Here is an 18,362-nt window from a genome sequence, read left to right on the forward strand (position 1 = left end):
TTGATGCTGCTTTGTTAGTATCTATTAAGATACATGCCTCCTAATTGTTTGGGAAGAAAAGGTACATGCAGATTCCCTCCTAATTGTTTGGGAAGAGAAGGTACATGCATCTGCGTATTGCAGACAACGGCTAAAACGATGTTGTTTAATAGTGAATATTATTTCATATAATTTGCCTTGTTCTAGAATTAAGAAATAACTATAGAGTCAAATGGCGAGGTTAATGCATTGGCTCATGCGTTTCTAGATATGCGATTAGTATGTGGGGACAGGTGGAATGTAGCATGATATGCAACAGACTCTGTTTTAGTTGTTTTACTTAATAATTGAAAGTTATTTATGTTCTTTATTGTCTTTAAATACGAAACAAATATGAATTTTTTAATAAGAACACTTATTTATTATTTCACTGAAAGAGCTTGCCAGCTTGGTGGCCCACACAGATCAAGTCAGTTATGCAATTTGTGCAGGTGCACTAATTCTAAATTCATAGATTTAAATTCTTCACCTGTTTTTACAGGTGCACTAATTCTAAATTCGTGGATTCACATTCTTAACTTGTTTTTAAATATACCTCATAGACGTGTTCTTCATGAAAACCTTTCAAATTCTGAGTTGAACTATTACTCGGTAATCATACTGGATGAAGCTCACAAGTGAAATGCAAACATGTATGGTGATTTAACCTGAATTATGTGTGCATACATGGTCAATTTAATTCATGTGCCTTTATTTAGGAATTATGTCTGCAACAAAAAGGTTCTTGTGTTTATCAACAAATGATTGATTCATGTGCATTTATTTGGGAATTTGTATGGCCCATAGAGGAATAAATAGTTGAAGGAGATGCAGTGAAATTTGTTTACCGAGAAGCAAAGTAGATACACTGAAGCCATCTTGTGCCATTCGAAACCTTATTCAAAGGTATCTAAATCTTCAATCTTGAACAGCGAACCAGTTACATCATTTATATAGTTAGGTATCATGAGATTATGCAAATGAGTTCGGTTATGTAGTTCTTAAATTAGTCACACACATGGTCGTAGAAGGTAAAACATTCAAGTCAGGTGTATTGGATTAAGTTTTATAGGTGTGGGCGTGGTTATAGTCGTCACTGCCATTTGGTAAACGTTTCAATGCTTTTTGTTCATGATTTTTGGTACATATTTTCTTTCTTGCGACTTAATACCACTGCAGGACCTCCTGGTTTCATAGTAGTGCTGCTAATTATTTGTTACCGCTATATCGTCTCCGTTCTGTTCCATATCATGCTACATTCCAATTCTCTTTTCAGAAGGTACAATTTGTTTGCTTGGCATCTTAAAATCAGAAAAATGATCCCACAAGTACATTGCCCTAACCTGCACTGCTTTCATTGATTTAGACGCTTTCTAATTTGCTGCACCATTTGAATTGTAAGACCTTGTGATATTTCCTAAAGATTTGTATAAGTTTGTAATTTATTGTAATAGTCTTAATATTTAAATGATGCAATTGATATGACATTATTAAAATCATAAATAGAAGTATGTATGGTACTAATGGTTACAATGTAATGGTAAAATAGCTAGATTGAAATAATAAAATTTATGTATGGCTAAGATAACAAACAGATCACAAAACCTTTTCTCATAACACTATAACACACATTTATACATAAGTTATCGTGTTATTATATAGTTCCATTGCAACGGTAATGAATTATATATTATTTTGTTTTTTTATCTATGTAGTTTTGTTATGTATCTAGATATATAATATATCTAGATTTATAATAAATATAGTAGTATATCTAAAAATGTGAATGACCTATAATTATAATATATAGAGTATGTAATTAGAATGGACGGAGTAATTAACTTTGTGAGGCTGCTCGATCCGAAGAACCACCAACTGTATGTTTGTTGCATCAATGTTTCATCTCGTAAACCTGGCTCTGGTCTTGCTGTCATCACATTTGGTCTGTTCCAGCTCGTAAGCCGACACATGTCAAACAAGGAACGAGAGGATGAAAAAGCAAGCAGCGACGACGGCAAAGGACTGGAGGATAGCCGGCGCACAAACACCGCTGCGGCGGGCGTCACCGTCATCCGGTTCATTCCTCGCCAAACCGTCGCCGTCCGGCCCGCGCGGCAGTGCCAGCCAAGCCAGGGGCGCCCATCCGGCCATCACTAGCGGCCCCGGCGCCGGCGGCGCCTCCGTCTCGCCGCTCCCTTCTTCGCGGGCAGCATCCTGCGACCCACCATCCGCCGGCTGCGGCAGCTCCTGCCGGCAGACCGGGCACGAGTTGTGGAGCCGGAGCCACGGCACTATGCAGTCCGTGTGGTAGGCGTGCTTGCACGGCAGCTCCCGCGCGGCCTCCCCGATCTCGAACTCCTCCTTGCACACGGGGCACTGGGAGCCGTCGGACAGGTGCGCCGGGGAGACCTGGACCGTGGGGAGCGACTCGATGGCCGACTCGGGCGCCGGCGGCGGCCCGGGGCGGTCGTCCTGCGTGAGCCGCTCGATGAGGGCGTTCAGGCCGTTCGGCCCGGCGAAGAACTCGTCCCAGCCGACGACGGCCGGTGGTAGGGGTGGCGGTGGCGGTGGCAGTGGCAGTGGCGCGTCGACGTCGTCGTCCTCGTCTGGGCGCCGAGTCGCCGGGCCCGGACCTGGCGGCGGCGGCGAAGGGACGCGCCGGCGGCGGCGCGGGAGCGGTGCGCCCGTGTCGGCCAAGGGGTCGTCCCTGGCGTCGGTGGCCCCGGTGTATATGACCCAGCGGCGAGGCCCTTCGTGCGGGAGGAACGGCGGCTGGAAGAACTGGTCGGGCGGCGGGACCACGGGCCGCGGCGCGGGCAGGTCGATCTCGTGCAGGAAGCGGCCGAAGCAGCGCGGGCAGAAGACCTCCGAGGCCGGGTACGAGATGGCGCGCACTGCGCGGCCGCACACGTAGCACCAGTACAGTCGCCACGTCCGCCGGCGGGGCCGGCGAACGGCGTCGCCGCCGCCGCCAGCGCCCGCGCCCGTGGACATGGTTGGCAGGCGAGCAGAACTAGGTAGGCTAGGCGCTTTTGCCTAGTCGGAGTAGTCGCCGCGCCCGGGCTCGCGCACGGGATGGGTGTATGCGACCTAGTATAAAGAGGATTCATGAGGGAACGCGGCGGCGAAGTTAGCATAGAGAGGGGTCCGCCGCCGTCCGCGGGAAGGAATGCCCTTTCGCCAAGAGATGAACACGATTCTGTCTTAGGGGGGGCGTGATGTACGAAATCTGAAGCAAAGCATTGCAGGTTCCTTCGTTCATGCGACTGCGATTTTCACCTGTCTTTTGTCTATGGGTTCATTTCCTGGATTATTCTAGTTGGTGCCGGTCGGAAGAAGGGAGGACGTTGGTACGCCAAGAAGATGGAGACGGCAGCTGAAGAAGCAGTGTCGTCAGCAGCAGGAAACAGGACGGAGAAGACGAGAAGTCTTCACGCCAAAAATGGAGGAGCTGTGCCGTCAGCCAGTGGTATAATAGTGCTGATCTACAAGAACCATGCTCGTTTTAGTCCTTCGATAACACATTGGATTGAAGGTTGCATTGGGATATAATAGTGCTATACACCCCCTTCCTACGTAAAATTACCTTTTCATAAACCTTGCATGTTTTGATTAATGAATAACATAGGGGAACCCTCTTCCCCGCCTGTTTTACTCAAAAAAAAAGTATAACGAGCTATGTAAGAGAACCTACCACCAGACTCGAGAGTAAATTAAACACTTTGGGCTAGTATAGAAACTCAAATCCCCTCCAAGATTAGCCTTTCGAGTGATGGCTTCTTCCCTTCTCCAATGAAGTTATTTTTGCGGATATCTAGAATTTTAACAATATTAGCTGCAGTTGACACACCCGTTTTTGAAAGGTAAACCGAATGCAAACCATGTACGTGACAGGATAAAAAAATTCACGTACACAGTGAATACATAGTTGGACATCATCACATATTGCTCAAAATAATAGCGAAAATAAGTACTTTATTGCATCACGATATCCAAAACATCCATAAAGCCATTAACTTAAGTCATAATCAAAGTCCTAAACGAAACACAGTACGGTAAGGCCTTCACAGGCTGCTGACTGGGGGTTTGCCACTAATCTAATCTAGAACTCGTCGTAGTCCTGAAACTTCTGAAAGTCCTCCATGTTGTCTTCATCTTCTCCTGAGCACTGGTTGCAATAGAAACAACCTAGGGTTTGGTGTTTTTAATCAAGGGTGAGTACACATCAACGTACTCAGTAAATGTCTCATTTGGCTAAAATGGACTAGTTGTATGTGGGGTTAAGCTTAAAGCAGTTGCTTTTAGTTGGTCCGATATTTATTACTAGTAGAGAGCCAAGTTTTAGCAATAATCCCAAGTTATTAACCCAGATAGTACTCCCTCTAAGAGGAAATACCGAATACCATAAATATAATAATCATCATTAAGCATCATCATAAAAGTATCCAGAATAACTCTAATCAAATGAGCTTACAAGGCTGCTCATAACCATGAGCACGACTGATATACCGGTTTCAAACACTCTACATAGGTTGCACACTTTACCCACGAGTTGTGATCCCTTTCTAGCCTGGGTTTGCAAGACCCCATCTTCACTACTGCGGTGAATGGCCAGGTATTCACTACGTAGCATTTACAAAGATTCCCCAGAGGTCATAGTCACCCATTAGGTTTCTCCAGTTTGATAAACACAATACCTCTCCCCACAGGAACGGTGACTAACAAAAGCAATACGAAAGAACTCGACACCCAACCTCATCAAAGCAAGTACTGTGCCCGAACCCCATTGGTGGCACGACGACGAAGCGAACTACACCTCAAGTTCTTATGATTAATCAGCTAAGGGTGTCTGAAAGGGAAATGTGCCTTTGGGCCATTTCTAAGCATTTTGGTGATTGAGTGCAAACACAAGTGCTTAAATATGAAAATATGCCCATGGATGAACAAAGTGCAAATCACAAGTTAAGGTATGTTTCTAAGCCTTAGTACATTGGTTTTGTGTACTAATATTCTTGTCTAAGTGTTAGAAACAGGAAGAAGAAGAGGAGTGGAGGGCTGCTTCGGGCTAGGGCACCGGACTGTCCGGTGTGCACCGGACAGTGTCCGGTGCGCCAGACCAGCGCGGAGCAAACCAGCCGCTCTCGGGTTTTTCTCCGGTGACTTCGGCTAAAATTCACCAGACTGTCCGGTGTGCACCGGACTGTCCGGTGAGCCAACGGTCGGCCGGGCCAACGGTCGGCCGCGCGATCGGCGCGCGACACGTGGCCGAGCCAACGGTCGGAATGGGGCACCGGACTGTCCGGTGTGCACCGGACATGTCCGGTGCGCCAATGGCGCCCAGATCTGCAACAGACAGCAACGGTCGGATGCGCTGTTTATGGAAATAAATCGGGCACCGGACAGTGTCCGGTGTGCACCGGACTGTCCGGTGCGCCCGACGACAGAAGGCAAGGATAGCCTTCCAGATGTGTTCTCAACGGCTCCTAGCTGCCTTGGGGCTATAAAAGGGACCCCTAGGCACATGGAGGAGTACACTAAGCATTCCTACAACACTCCTAAGCACCAAGACATCGATCTCGCGCATTTGTTTCATTGTGATAGCATATAGAGCTCTTGTGGAGTTGTGAACTCTTTGAGTTGTGTTGCGAGCTCTTGTTGCGACTTGTGTGCGTGCTGTTGCTCTGATCTTTTGAAGTCTTGTGTGTGTTGCTCATTCCCTTCCTTACTCTGTGATTCTTTGTGAACATCAAAAGTGTAAGGGCGAGAGGCTCCAAGTTGTGGAGATTCCTCGCAAACGGGATAAGAAAAGAAAAGCATAACACTGTGGTATTCAAGTTGATCATTGGATCACTTGAGAGGAGTTGAGTGCAACTCTCGTCCGTTGGGACGCCACAACGTGGAGTAGGCGAGTATTTGTGCTTGGCCGAACCACGGGATAAACCACTGTGTCTTCTCTATTTGATCTTTTGTGGTTATCTTATTGTGCAAGACTTTCTCTAGCCACTTGGCATTATTACGCTAACTCTTAACAAGTTTTTGTGGCTATAAGTTTAAGTTTTACAGGATCACCTATTCACCCCCCCTCTAGGTGCTCTCAATTGGTATCAGAGCCGTTCTCTTCAAGAAAGGGACTAACCGCCCGAAGAGATGGATCCTAAGGGGAAGGGAATTGTGATCAACGACAAGGAGAAGGAGTCTTTCGTCAATGAGCCAAGAGATGACAAGTCCAACAACTCGGGCTCGGGCCACAAGCGAAAAGATGGGAAGAAGAAGAAGACAAGACACATCAAGGAGATCGTCTACTACGATAGCGATGAGTCCTCTTCTTCCCAAAAGGACGACGACAATGACTACAGGAAGACGGTCAATTCGAACTTTTCATTTGATTATTCTCGTATTCCACATAGTTCGAATTCGCATTTGCTTTCCATTCCTCTTGGTAAACCTCCACACTTTGATGGGGAGGACTACGGATTTTGGAGTCACAAAATGCGGAGTCATTTATTCTCTCTCCATCCAAGCATATGGGAGATTGTAGAGAATGGAATGAAATTTGATAGCTCGGATAGCCCTATGTTTATCAATGAACAAATTCATAAAAATGCACAAGCTACTACTGTTCTCTTAGCATCTTTGTGCAGGGAAGAGTACAATAAGGTGAGCGGCTTGGACAATGCCAAGCAGATATGGGACACCCTCAAGATCTCTCACGAGGGGAACGACATCACCATGCTCACCAAGATGGAGTTGGTGGAGGGCGAGCTTGGACGATTCGCCATGATAAGGGGAGAAGAGCCAACTCAAACTTACAACCGGCTCAAGACCCTTATCAACAAGATAAGAAGTTACGGAAGCACGCGTTGGACGGACCACGACGTCGTCCGCCTAATGCTCAGGTCATTTACCATTCTTGATCCTCATCTCGTGAACAATATTCGTGAGAATCCCAGGTACACGATAATGACGCCCGAAGAAGTACTTGGAAAATTCGTGAGCGGGCGGATGATGATCAAGGAGGCAAGATACGTCGACGACGCGTTGAACGGTCCACTCCACGAGTCTCAACCCATTGCTCTAAAGGCAACAAGGAGCAAGGAGTCGCTACCTAGCAAGGTGGCGCAAGTTGAGGCGGCCGGGCTCAATGATGAAGAGATGGCTCTTATCATCAAAAGATTCAAGACGGTGCTGAAGGGTCACAAGGGGCAGCCAAGCAAGAACAAGACAAAGGGGAAGCGCTCATGCTTCAAGTGCGGTAAGATTGGTCATTTTATCGCTAACTGCCCCGATAACGACAGTGACCAGGAACAGGGAAACAAGAGGGAAAAGAAGAAGAATTACAAGAAGGCCAAGGGCGAGGCGCATCTCGGCAAGGAGTGGGATTCGGATTGCTCCTCCTCCGACTCCGACAATGAGGGACTCGCCGCCACTGCCTTCAACAAATCGGCTCTCTTCCCCAACGAGCATCACACTTGCCTCATGGCAAGGGAAAAGAAGGTAATCACTCGTAATGCTAATACTTATGATTCTTCTAGTGATGATGAATCTAGTGAGGATGAAATTGATTACTCTAGTTTATTCAAGGGATTGGATAGAACTAAGATAGCTAAGATTAATGAGCTGATTGATGCCTTAAATGAAAAGGATAGAATCTTAGAGAAACAAGAAGACCTTTTATATGAAGAGCATGATAAATTTGTTAGTGCTCAAAATTCACTTGCTCTAGAAGTTAAAAGAAATGGAATACTTTCTTGTGAACTTTCTACTTGTAATGAAACCATTTCTTCTTTAAAAGGTGAAATTAATGTTTTAACTGCTAAACTAGAAGTAGCAAGTAACTCTTGTGTTGAAAATATTACAATTTGCACTAGGTGTAAGGATTTTGATGTTAATGCTTGTAGTGAACACTTAGTTTCAATTTCAAAACTAAATGATGAAGTGGCTAGTCTTAATGCTCAACTTAAGACTAGCAAAAGTGATTTTGAAAAACTAAAATTTGCTAGGGATGCCTACACGGTTGGTAGACACCCCTCAATTAAGGATGGACTTGGCTTCAAGAGGGAAGCCAAGAACTTAACAAGCCATAAGGCTCCCATTCCCGCCAAGGAGAAAGGGAAGGCCCCTATGGCTACTAGTGCTAAAAGGAACCATGCCTTTTTGTATCATGATAGAAGACAAACTAGAAATGTAAATAGAAGTTATGATGCTTTTGATTCATATGTTTATGATTCTCATGCCATGTTTGCTCCTAGTTCTTCTTATGTGTATGATAGAAATGTTACTAGGAGAAATGTTGTTCCTAAAAGAAATGTTGCAAATGTTCATAGAGAAGTAGTGAATGAACCCTCTACAATTTATTGTGCTTTGAATGCTTCCTTTGCTATTTGTAGAAAGGATAAGAAAATTGTTGCTAGGAAGTTAGGGGCAAAATGCAAGGGAGACAAAACTTGCATTTGGGTCCCTAAGGATATTTGCACTAACCTTGTAGGACCCAACATGAGTTGGGTACCTAAGTCCCAAGCCTAAATTTGCCTTGCAGGTTTATGCATCCGGGGGTTCAAGCTGGATTATCGACAGCGGATGCACAAACCATATGACGGGGGAGAAGAAGATGTTCACCTCCTACGTCAAGAATAAGGATTCCCAAGATTCAATCATATTCGGTGATGGGAATCAAGGCAAGGTAAAAGGGTTAGGTAAAATCGCAATTTCTAATGAGCACTCAATTTCTAATGTGTTTTTAGTTGAGTCTTTGGGATATAATTTATTATCTGTAAGTCAATTATGCAATATGGGATATAATTGTCTTTTTACAAATGTAGATGTGTCTGTCTTTAGAAGAAGTGATGGTTCACTAGCTTTTAAGGGTGTATTAGACGGCAAACTTTATTTAGTTGATTTTGCAAAAGAAGAGGCTGGTCTAGATGCATGCTTAATAGCTAAGACTAGCATGGGCTGGCTGTGGCATCGCCGCTTAGCACATGTGGGGATGAAGAACCTTCACAAGCTTCTAAAGGGAGAACACGTGATAGGTTTGACTAACGTGCAATTCGAAAAAGATAGACCTTGTGCAGCTTGTCAAGCAGGTAAACAAGTGGGAGGAGCACATCACAGCAAGAGTGTGATGACCACTTCAAGACCCCTGGAGCTGCTGCATATGGACCTCTTCGGACCCGTCGCCTATCTGAGCATAGGAGGGAGTAAGTATGGTCTAGTTATTGTTGATGACTTTTCCCGCTTCACTTGGGTGTTCTTTTTGCAGGACAAGTCTGAAACCCAAGGGACCCTCAAGCGCTTCCTCAGGAGAGCTCAAAATGAGTTTGAGCTCAAAGTGAAGAAGATAAGGAGCGACAACGGGTCCGAGTTCAAGAACCTTCAAGTGGAGGAGTTCCTTGAGGAGGAAGGGATCAAGCATGAGTTCTCCGCTCCCTACACACCACAGCAAAATGGTGTGGTAGAGAGGAAGAACAGGACGCTAATTGACATGGCGAGGACTATGCTTGGAGAGTTCAAGACCCCCGAGCGTTTTTGGTCGGAAGCCGTGAACACGGCTTGCCACGCCATCAACAGGGTCTACCTTCACCGCCTCCTCAAGAAGACTTCGTATGAGCTACTAACCGGTAACAAACCCAATGTATCTTACTTTCGTGTATTTGGGAGCAAGTGCTACATTCTAGTGAAGAAAGGTAGAAATTCTAAGTTTGCTCCCAAAGCTGTAGAAGGGTTTTTGTTAGGTTATGACTCAAATACAAAGGCGTATAGAGTCTTCAACAAATCATCGGGTTTGGTTGAAGTCTCTAGCGACGTTGTATTTGATGAGACTAATGGCTCTCCAAGAGAGCAAGTTGTTGATTGTGATGATGTAGATGAAGAAGATGTTCCGACGGCCGCTATACGAACCATGGCGATTGGAGAAGTGCGGCCACAGGAACAAGATGAACGAGATCAACCTTCTTCCTCGACTATGGTGCATCCCCCAATCGAAGATGACGAACAGGTACCTCAAGTGGAGGCGCTTGATCAAGGGGGAGCACAAGATGATCAAGTGATGGAGGAAGAAGCGCAACCGGCACCTCCAACCCAAGTTCGAGCGATGATTCAAAGGGATCATCCAGTCGACCAAATTCTGGGTGACATTAGCAAGGGAGTAACTACTCGTTCTCGATTAGTTAATTTTTGTGAGCATTACTCTTTTGTTTCTTCTATTGAGCCTTTCAGGGTAGAGGAGGCATTGCTAGATCCGGACTGGGTGCTGGCCATGCAGGAGGAGCTCAACAACTTCAAGAAGAATGAAGTTTGGACGCTGGTGCCTCGTCCGAAGCAAAATGTTGTGGGAACCAAGTGGGTGTTCCGCAACAAACAGGACGAGCACGGGGTGGTGACGAGAAACAAGGCTCGACTTGTGGCAAAAGGTTATGCCCAAGTCGCAGGTTTGGATTTCGAGGAGACTTTTGCTCCTGTGGCTAGGCTAGAGTCAATTCGAATCTTGCTAGCATATGCCGCTCACAATTCTTTCAGGTTGTACCAAATGGATGTGAAGAGCGCTTTCCTCAACGGGCCGATCAAGGAGGAGGTGTACGTAGAGCAACCCCCTGGCTTCGAGGATGATCGGTTCCCCGACCATGTGTGTAAGCTCTCTAAGGCGCTCTATGGACTTAAGCAAGCCCCAAGAGCATGGTATGAATGCCTTAGAGATTTCTTAGTTGCTAATGCTTTCAAGGTTGGGAAAGCCGATCCAACTCTTTTTACTAAGACTTGTAATGGTGATTTGTTTGTGTGCCAAATTTATGTCGATGACATAATATTTGGTTCTACTAACCAAAAGTCTTGTGAAGAGTTTAGCAGGGTGATGACGCAGAAGTTCGAGATGTCGATGATGGGCGAGTTGAACTACTTCCTTGGGTTCCAAGTGAAGCAACTCAAGGACGGCACCTTCATCTCCCAAACGAAGTATACGCAAGATCTGCTAAAGCGGTTTGGGATGAAGGACGCCAAGCCCGCAAAGACTCCGATGGGGACAGACGGACACACCGACCTCAACAAAGGAGGTAAGTCCGTTGATCAAAAAGCATACCGGTCAATGATAGGTTCTTTGCTTTACTTATGTGCTAGTAGACCGGATATTATGCTTAGCGTATGCATGTGTGCTAGATTTCAATCCGATCCTAAGGAGTGTCACTTAGTGGCGGTGAAGCGAATTCTTAGATATTTGGTTGCTACGCCTTGCTTCGGGCTCTGGTATCCAAAGGGGTCTACCTTTGACTTAGTCGGATACTCAGACTCCGACTATGCTGGATGTAAGGTCGATAGGAAGAGTACATCGGGGACGTGCCAATTCTTAGGAAGGTCCCTGGTGTCATGGAACTCTAAGAAACAAACCTCCGTTGCCCTATCCACCGCTGAGGCCGAGTATGTTGCCGCAGGACAGTGTTGCGCGCAACTACTTTGGATGAGGCAAACCCTCCGGGACTTTGGCTACAGTCTGAGCAAAGTCCCACTCCTATGTGATAATGAGAGTGCTATCCGCATGGCGGAAAATCCTGTTGAACACAGCCGCACAAAGCACATAGACATCCGGCATCACTTTTTGAGAGACCACCAGCAAAAGGGAGATATCGAAGTGTTTCATGTTAGCACCGAGAACCAGCTAGCCGATATCTTTACCAAGCCTCTAGATGAGAAGACCTTTTGCAGGCTGCGTAGTGAGCTAAATGTCTTAGATTCGCGGAACCTGGATTGAATTATAGCATACATGTATTGATCATGTTCATTCTGCATTTTGTTGTTTATTGTGGTGCTCAAGTTGTACAAACACTCCCTGGACCTCACAAGTCCGTTGCAAAGTGATGCACATGTTTAGGGGGAGATGTGTTACAACTTGACCCCTTGAGACTAACCATTTGCTTGAGTTTGCTTGATTTAGTCTCGAAGGTGAATTGAAAGGGAAAGGTGAACTTGGACCATGCAAGACTTCCACTGCACTCCGATGAGAGGGTAACTTATCCCAAGTTCATATCTATGATCTTATTGCCTTTGTATTCTTATTGAAGATCTTGGTGAGGCAATGGGGTTAGAAGGCCAAGATTGATCCCGTTTTGGTGCTTGATGCCAAAGGGGGAGAAAATAAAGGCCAAAGCAATAAATGGATCAGCTACCACTTGAGAGAAATTTTGAAAAAGTATAATAGAGCTTTTGGTTTGTCAAAACTCTTGTATTGTCTCTTTTGTCAAAAGCTGGCTTCTTGTGGGGAGAAATGTTGATTATGGGAAAAAGGGGGAGTTTTTGAAATCCGTGGTCAAATTTCTTTGGAATGACTCTCTTTATGCTTCAACATGTGTGTTTGACTTAGAGATAGAGATTTGAGTTTGATTTGCAAAAACAAACCAAGTGGTGGCAAAGGATGATCCATATAAGCCAAAATTGAATAAAACTCAAAGTTAGTTTTTATTTGAAGTAGTTTTGCACTTGTTCCACTTGCTTTATGTTGTGTTGGCATAAATCACCAAAAAGGGGGAGATTGAAAGGGAAATGTGCCTTTGGGCCATTTCTAAGCATTTTGGTGATTGAGTGCAAACACAAGTGCTTAAATATGAAAATATGCCCATGGATGAACAAAGTGCAAATCACAAGTTAAGGTATGTTTCTAAGCCTTAGTACATTGGTTTTGTGTACTAATATTCTTGTCTAAGTGTTAGAAACAGGAAGAAGAAGAGGAGTGGAGGGCTGCTTCGGGCTAGGGCACCGGACTGTCCGGTGTGCACCGGACAGTGTCCGGTGCGCCAGACCAGCGCGGAGCAAACCAGCCGCTCTCGGGTTTTTCTCCGGCGACTTCGGCTAAAATTCACCAGACTGTCCGGTGTGCACCGGACTGTCCGGTGAGCCAACGGTCGGCCGGGCCAACGGTCGGCCGCGCGATCGGCGCGCGACACGTGGCCGAGCCAACGGTCGGAATGGGGCACCGGACTGTCCGGTGTGCATCGGACATGTCCGGTGCGCCAATGGCGCCCAGATCTGCAACAGACAGCAACGGTCGGATGCGCTGTTTATGGAAATAAATCGGGCACCGGACAGTGTCCGGTGTGCACCGGACTGTCCGGTGCGCCCGACGACAGAAGGCAAGGATAGCCTTCCAGATGTGTTCTCAACGGCTCCTAGCTGCCTTGGGGCTATAAAAGGGACCCCTAGGCACATGGAGGAGTACACTAAGCATTCCTACAACACTCCTAAGCACCAAGACATCGATCTCGCGCATTTGTTTCATTGTGATAGCATATAGAGCTCTTGTGGAGTTGTGAACTCTTTGAGTTGTGTTGCGAGCTCTTGTTGCGACTTGTGTGCGTGCTGTTGCTCTGATCTTTTGAAGTCTTGTGTGTGTTGCTCATTCCCTTCCTTACTCTGTGATTCTTTGTGAACATCAAAAGTGTAAGGGCGAGAGGCTCCAAGTTGTGGAGATTCCTCGCAAACGGGATAAGAAAAGAAAAGCATAACACTGTGGTATTCAAGTTGATCATTGGATCACTTGAGAGGAGTTGAGTGCAACTCTCGTCCGTTGGGACGCCACAACGTGGAGTAGGCGAGTATTTGTGCTTGGCCGAACCACGGGATAAACCACTGTGTCTTCTCTATTTGATCTTTTGTGGTTATCTTATTGTGCAAGACTTTCTCTAGCCACTTGGCATTATTACGCTAACTCTTAACAAGTTTTGGTGGCTATAAGTTTAAGTTTTACAGGATCACCTATTCACCCCCCCTCTAGGTGCTCTCAGTGTCACATATCACCCTCATGTTTGTATTGTTTTCCCGAGTGGTCATCCATCGAACAGGTCATCACGGAGAGGTACTCGGGAAATAGCCTGAGTCCCCTAAAGTATCACAAGCTTATCATCATACCTAGAATAACATCATCGTATCATAAATATTCTCATCATGCTCATTGATTAAAGTAAAGAAATAGCATGATACTAATCATAGTAACCAATTTCTAAAGGATAACCAAGGACAGAAAAAACAGAACACTAGTCAATCCTTAGGTTGATCATGATATGCGGGACAATAAATTATAAAGTAAGTACGACATAATCAGTCAGAGGACACTTGCCTTCACCAGGTTGCTGCTCAGGGAAGTCTCCTGCAACACACTCGGGAACCACAGACTGCTCGTTGTCTACGCAAAGCAACCATTCATTCAATACACTTGGGAAATAACAAAAGAACAGTACACCAAACATATGCAAGAGAGTGCACACAAGTTCAATAAAAGGGGGGGGGGGGGGTAAAGACATATATGTGCATTAATGGTTTTGGGGTAGATCACTATGTGTAGTGTCTATTGTTCTCTAACTAAGTCTATCTCAGTAAATTACTTACTTAAACAAAGTTATTCTAGGGATGGGGTCGTACATTAAATGGTACTGGGTCTACAAAGTTAGACATTTGAACATTCATTAGGGTTTTACCTTCATTTTATTTCTAATAAAGATTATATAACTTTACACTAACCTAGAGACTAACCACAAAATTGAGACTTGGAAACACTGAGTGAACATAATTTAAATAGATAGAGAATATCATAAAACATTTTGCAATTTGAACCACCCAATTTGGAGTTCATATGACAAAGTTATGAAATTTACAAGTTTGAGGATTTAAAACCCTATTCTAAATACATTTTCTAATTTAAATAAAGGTCTAAGGGCCTAATTGTAAGATACCAGGGACCCGCGTGAAGAAAACAGGCACGACAGGTTTATTCTCGGGGAAACCGAGGGGCCACTCGACATCATGGCCGCTTCGGAGGTAGGAAGAGAGGGGGAGAAAAGAGGGGGTAGATGGCTCACCGTGGGCTACGCCAGCGAACTCAGTGGTGTGGAGCTCCGGTGGCGCGGACGACGGTAACGGCAACGGCCAAGGCGAGGGCGGCGACACAAAGTGGTTGGCAGGGGCAGTCACATGTGGGGGAAGAAGGGAAGTGGGCGGGTTTATGCTCCTAGGGGTCAGCCATGGCGAGTGGGCGACCTGTGGGGAGAAAAGGAGGCTGACAGGTGGGACCGCGGGGGCGAACATGCGAGCGCGCCACACGGGAAAACGGTTCGGGATGGGACACAGGGTACGTGAATCGCAACAAATCAAATCTACAATCTATTACAAAAATATGTGCACTAAGTATCACTCGAGAAAATAAAGTTAGGCGACTGAATTTTTTTATCAAAATCTCTTCTAGAGTTATTCAGTGGAGGAGTTCGTTAGGCAAATTCGACACATTTGGAGGCCCAAAAAACTTACACCAGGCCACAAGAACGGCCCAAAACAAAATGCAGCCATACATACCAATATTGAAAACACACGTGGACAACAAAGCTATATATATATATATATATATCTGTACTAACTATTAAGACCTCAGTGTAGACTGCCCCCGCCAAACAACTGCCCGCCCGTCGCGAACCGTACGCCGCGAACAGCCCGCACGCGTGCCGCGATACGCCCGCCGTGAACCCCGCCGCCACCCGCCGCGACCACTCCGCGAACCCCGCGCCGCCGCGAACCCGCCGCCTATGCAATTCGCCCGGTCGCCGCTATCCGCCCCGAGCTCAATAGAACCCCACCCACTCCGCACGCGCGAACCCTACGCCCGCTGCGACCCTACGCCCGCCGCGAACCCTATGCTCGCACGCCCTCTAGCCACGAACCGCGCGCCCGCCTAGCGCGTCACCTACCTCCTCCCCTGCGCGCTCCTCATCACCACGGGCCTCGCCGTCCTCGCCTTCCCCTACGACCTCCCGCGCGGCGTCGACGTCGGCGGCGGAGCCAAGACCGGCAAGAGCTTGTGGAAGGTGGTGCGCGGAGGGGTCGGCAACTACCGCGCGTGGGTACTCGCGCTCACCTACGGCTACTCGGCGTCGAGGTCATCATGGAGAACGTGGTCGCCGACTTCTTCTGGAAACGTTTCCATCTCCCCATGGAGGCTGTGGGCGCCACAGCGGCGTGCTTCGGCGCGGTGAACGGGTGGCGTGGCCCGCGGGCGAGATGGCGTCGGACGCGGTGGCGAGACTGTTCGGCATGCGCGGGAGGCTGTGGCTTCCCTGGGCCATGCAGACCACCGGCGCGGCACTGTGCGTGTTGGTCGGCAGGATGGGCGCTGCGGAACTCCCACACTGAAAAATATTACTGATCCAAGGCGGTGAGTCGCCGCCTCCTCGACTCAGATCTTGCTTCACTGGCGGCGCCCCCAAGTTCATCCGCAAGGTACTCCCCGGTCTCCCCTTCACCTTCTCCCTTTCCTGTCACGCAACGATCTCTTCCATTCCATTTCCACCGCGCCCGGCATTCTAGCCTCCATCAGTCGTGCCAACTCGCGATGAGTGATGCGGTTAGTACAGCAGTCATGTCAATCATTCGATGAATTTCATGAATTCCACCACTGCCTGCCTCCAGATTACTCTCTGTCGTCCATCATTAACGACCAGGTTACTGTTCTACGTAATTTTGCTCAAGAGAGCTCCCCCCTGCAGTCACTGGAGTAGTTCCCTTCGATCAGTAATATTCGGCCAAAGATTGTGCTATCACCTGATTGTTCACAAAATATATACCAAAACACTAGAGAATTTGTCATCTAGAACAGAGATAGCAATAAGTCACACACCACAACCAACATCAATCCTAAGCAAGCTGAGCATTTGGTTCAACTCTCCTATAATCAGCACAAGCCATCTCGTAGTTCTGCTTGAGCTCCTCATAGCACTTCAGTGATGCCTCCGAGAACTTTGTCAGGCGGTCAAGAACCGCCGTCAGTCTCGACTGCAGCCCTTCAGCTGATGCTGCACAACTCCCACTCTTAGCCGCTGCCTCCTGCTCGCTACTGTTCTCCAGCATCCCGCACTCCTGCGACTCGCCGCTTCTGGGCATGTTCTGCTCGTCGCAGTGCTCGAACGAGCTGCGGAGGAGCTGCATCACGTCTTTGAGGGATCTGCATAGCTCATCAGCAGGGAGTGGTTCTGTCCTGGCGAGCCAGTCCCCACAGAGGATGAATATGGGAGGGAGACAGCCTGCCGAGGAGGGAAGGAGACCTTGCGTTTGCGCCTGCGTCTGTCCTGGGGCGGCTGCAGGACGCACTTCTGGAGCCACGCGTTGAGGGCCTTGACATACGATTTGTGAGCGGTGACCCAGTTTCTGAAGCTGGAGGAGAAGCTGTCCATCTCATTCCACAGATGCATCGCCGCCTGGCGGTGATGGTGGTGCTCACCTTGACGCGCCGAGGTCGAGTCTTTCACGTGGTATGCTAATGTGATCGTGATGAACTGTTTGTGGTGACATTCCAGCATCAGTTTCCACATTCTGATTAGCCTGTATGAAGTCAGATCAAGGTTAATAGACTATAAATGTCAAAAACATGATTTTGATCAGCTAAGACTGAAAGTACAGTTATGAGCCATCAGAATGTTTCAACAAAACAAAGGAACTTCTTAGAATAGGATGTGAACTGTAATCCTCTGATTCTCAGTATTGCACTATCATTCTAAAAAAAGGGCAAACACAACATCAGAGGCTCCCAAACAAGTGAGGTCCGGGAAAAGGGATAGACGAGGCAAGCCTTCCCTCTGCAAATGCGGAGAAGGCGATTTCAAACCCGCAACCTGACAACTCTAGACAACTCCAACACTGCATGCTCTTCTACTGTACTACCATTCTGCCAAAAAAATTGGAGTGATGTTTACAATTGAAATATTTAATAAATTTGGTGTAATATTAACCAGATCTATAGAATCGGCATGTAGTTGACCATTTTCTACCTATTAATGGAATGACACGCAACTATCCTACGTGTTCGAGAAAAAAATTGCTAGCATACACTGAAAAAAATGAAACAGGAAGATTGCATTCGAAATTGTGGTATAAGAAATGAAATACTGTCTATCAGGTATATATACCCTTGAATTAGCTCGACAAGCTGTGGCTGCAGTTCTTCATCCCTTATCTTCTCAATTCTTTTGGAGATTGCATCAACAGCTTGAATCACAACAGATACCCTAGAATGGAGATCCTTCACAACCAAGAGCCAACGAGCCCGTGAACCCGAGTAAACTGATTGAAACATAGGGTTCGATATCTCCAGGACAATATTTATGCTTCATTTTGATTATCTTTAGGTGGATAAGGTTGGACGGATAAATGGACATGGTTATTCTTGTGGCTGCCCAAAGTGTAAGTATAGTAGTAATGTAAGCTTTCTCGTACTGTTTGTGTTGCATCAATGCACATTTTCTTGGATACTCATGATGCTTGATAAATTGTAGATAATGAATGCATGCGAGTGAGATAGCCTCAATAGGTTGTGCACAATTCAGTCC

The 18,362-nt window shown here is 46.6% G+C and overlaps 1 pseudogene; it reads right to left on the bottom strand.

Moving 5' to 3' along the window:
- Positions 1 to 16,659: 16,659 nt before the first annotated feature.
- Positions 16,660 to 18,109, bottom strand: LOC103645473 (protein ALTERED PHOSPHATE STARVATION RESPONSE 1-like; annotated as a pseudogene).
- Positions 18,110 to 18,362: the final 253 nt, after the last annotated feature.

This window comes from Zea mays, chromosome 6 (assembly GCF_902167145.1).
Source record: "Zea mays cultivar B73 chromosome 6, Zm-B73-REFERENCE-NAM-5.0, whole genome shotgun sequence".
NCBI lineage: Eukaryota > Viridiplantae > Streptophyta > Magnoliopsida > Poales > Poaceae > Zea > Zea mays.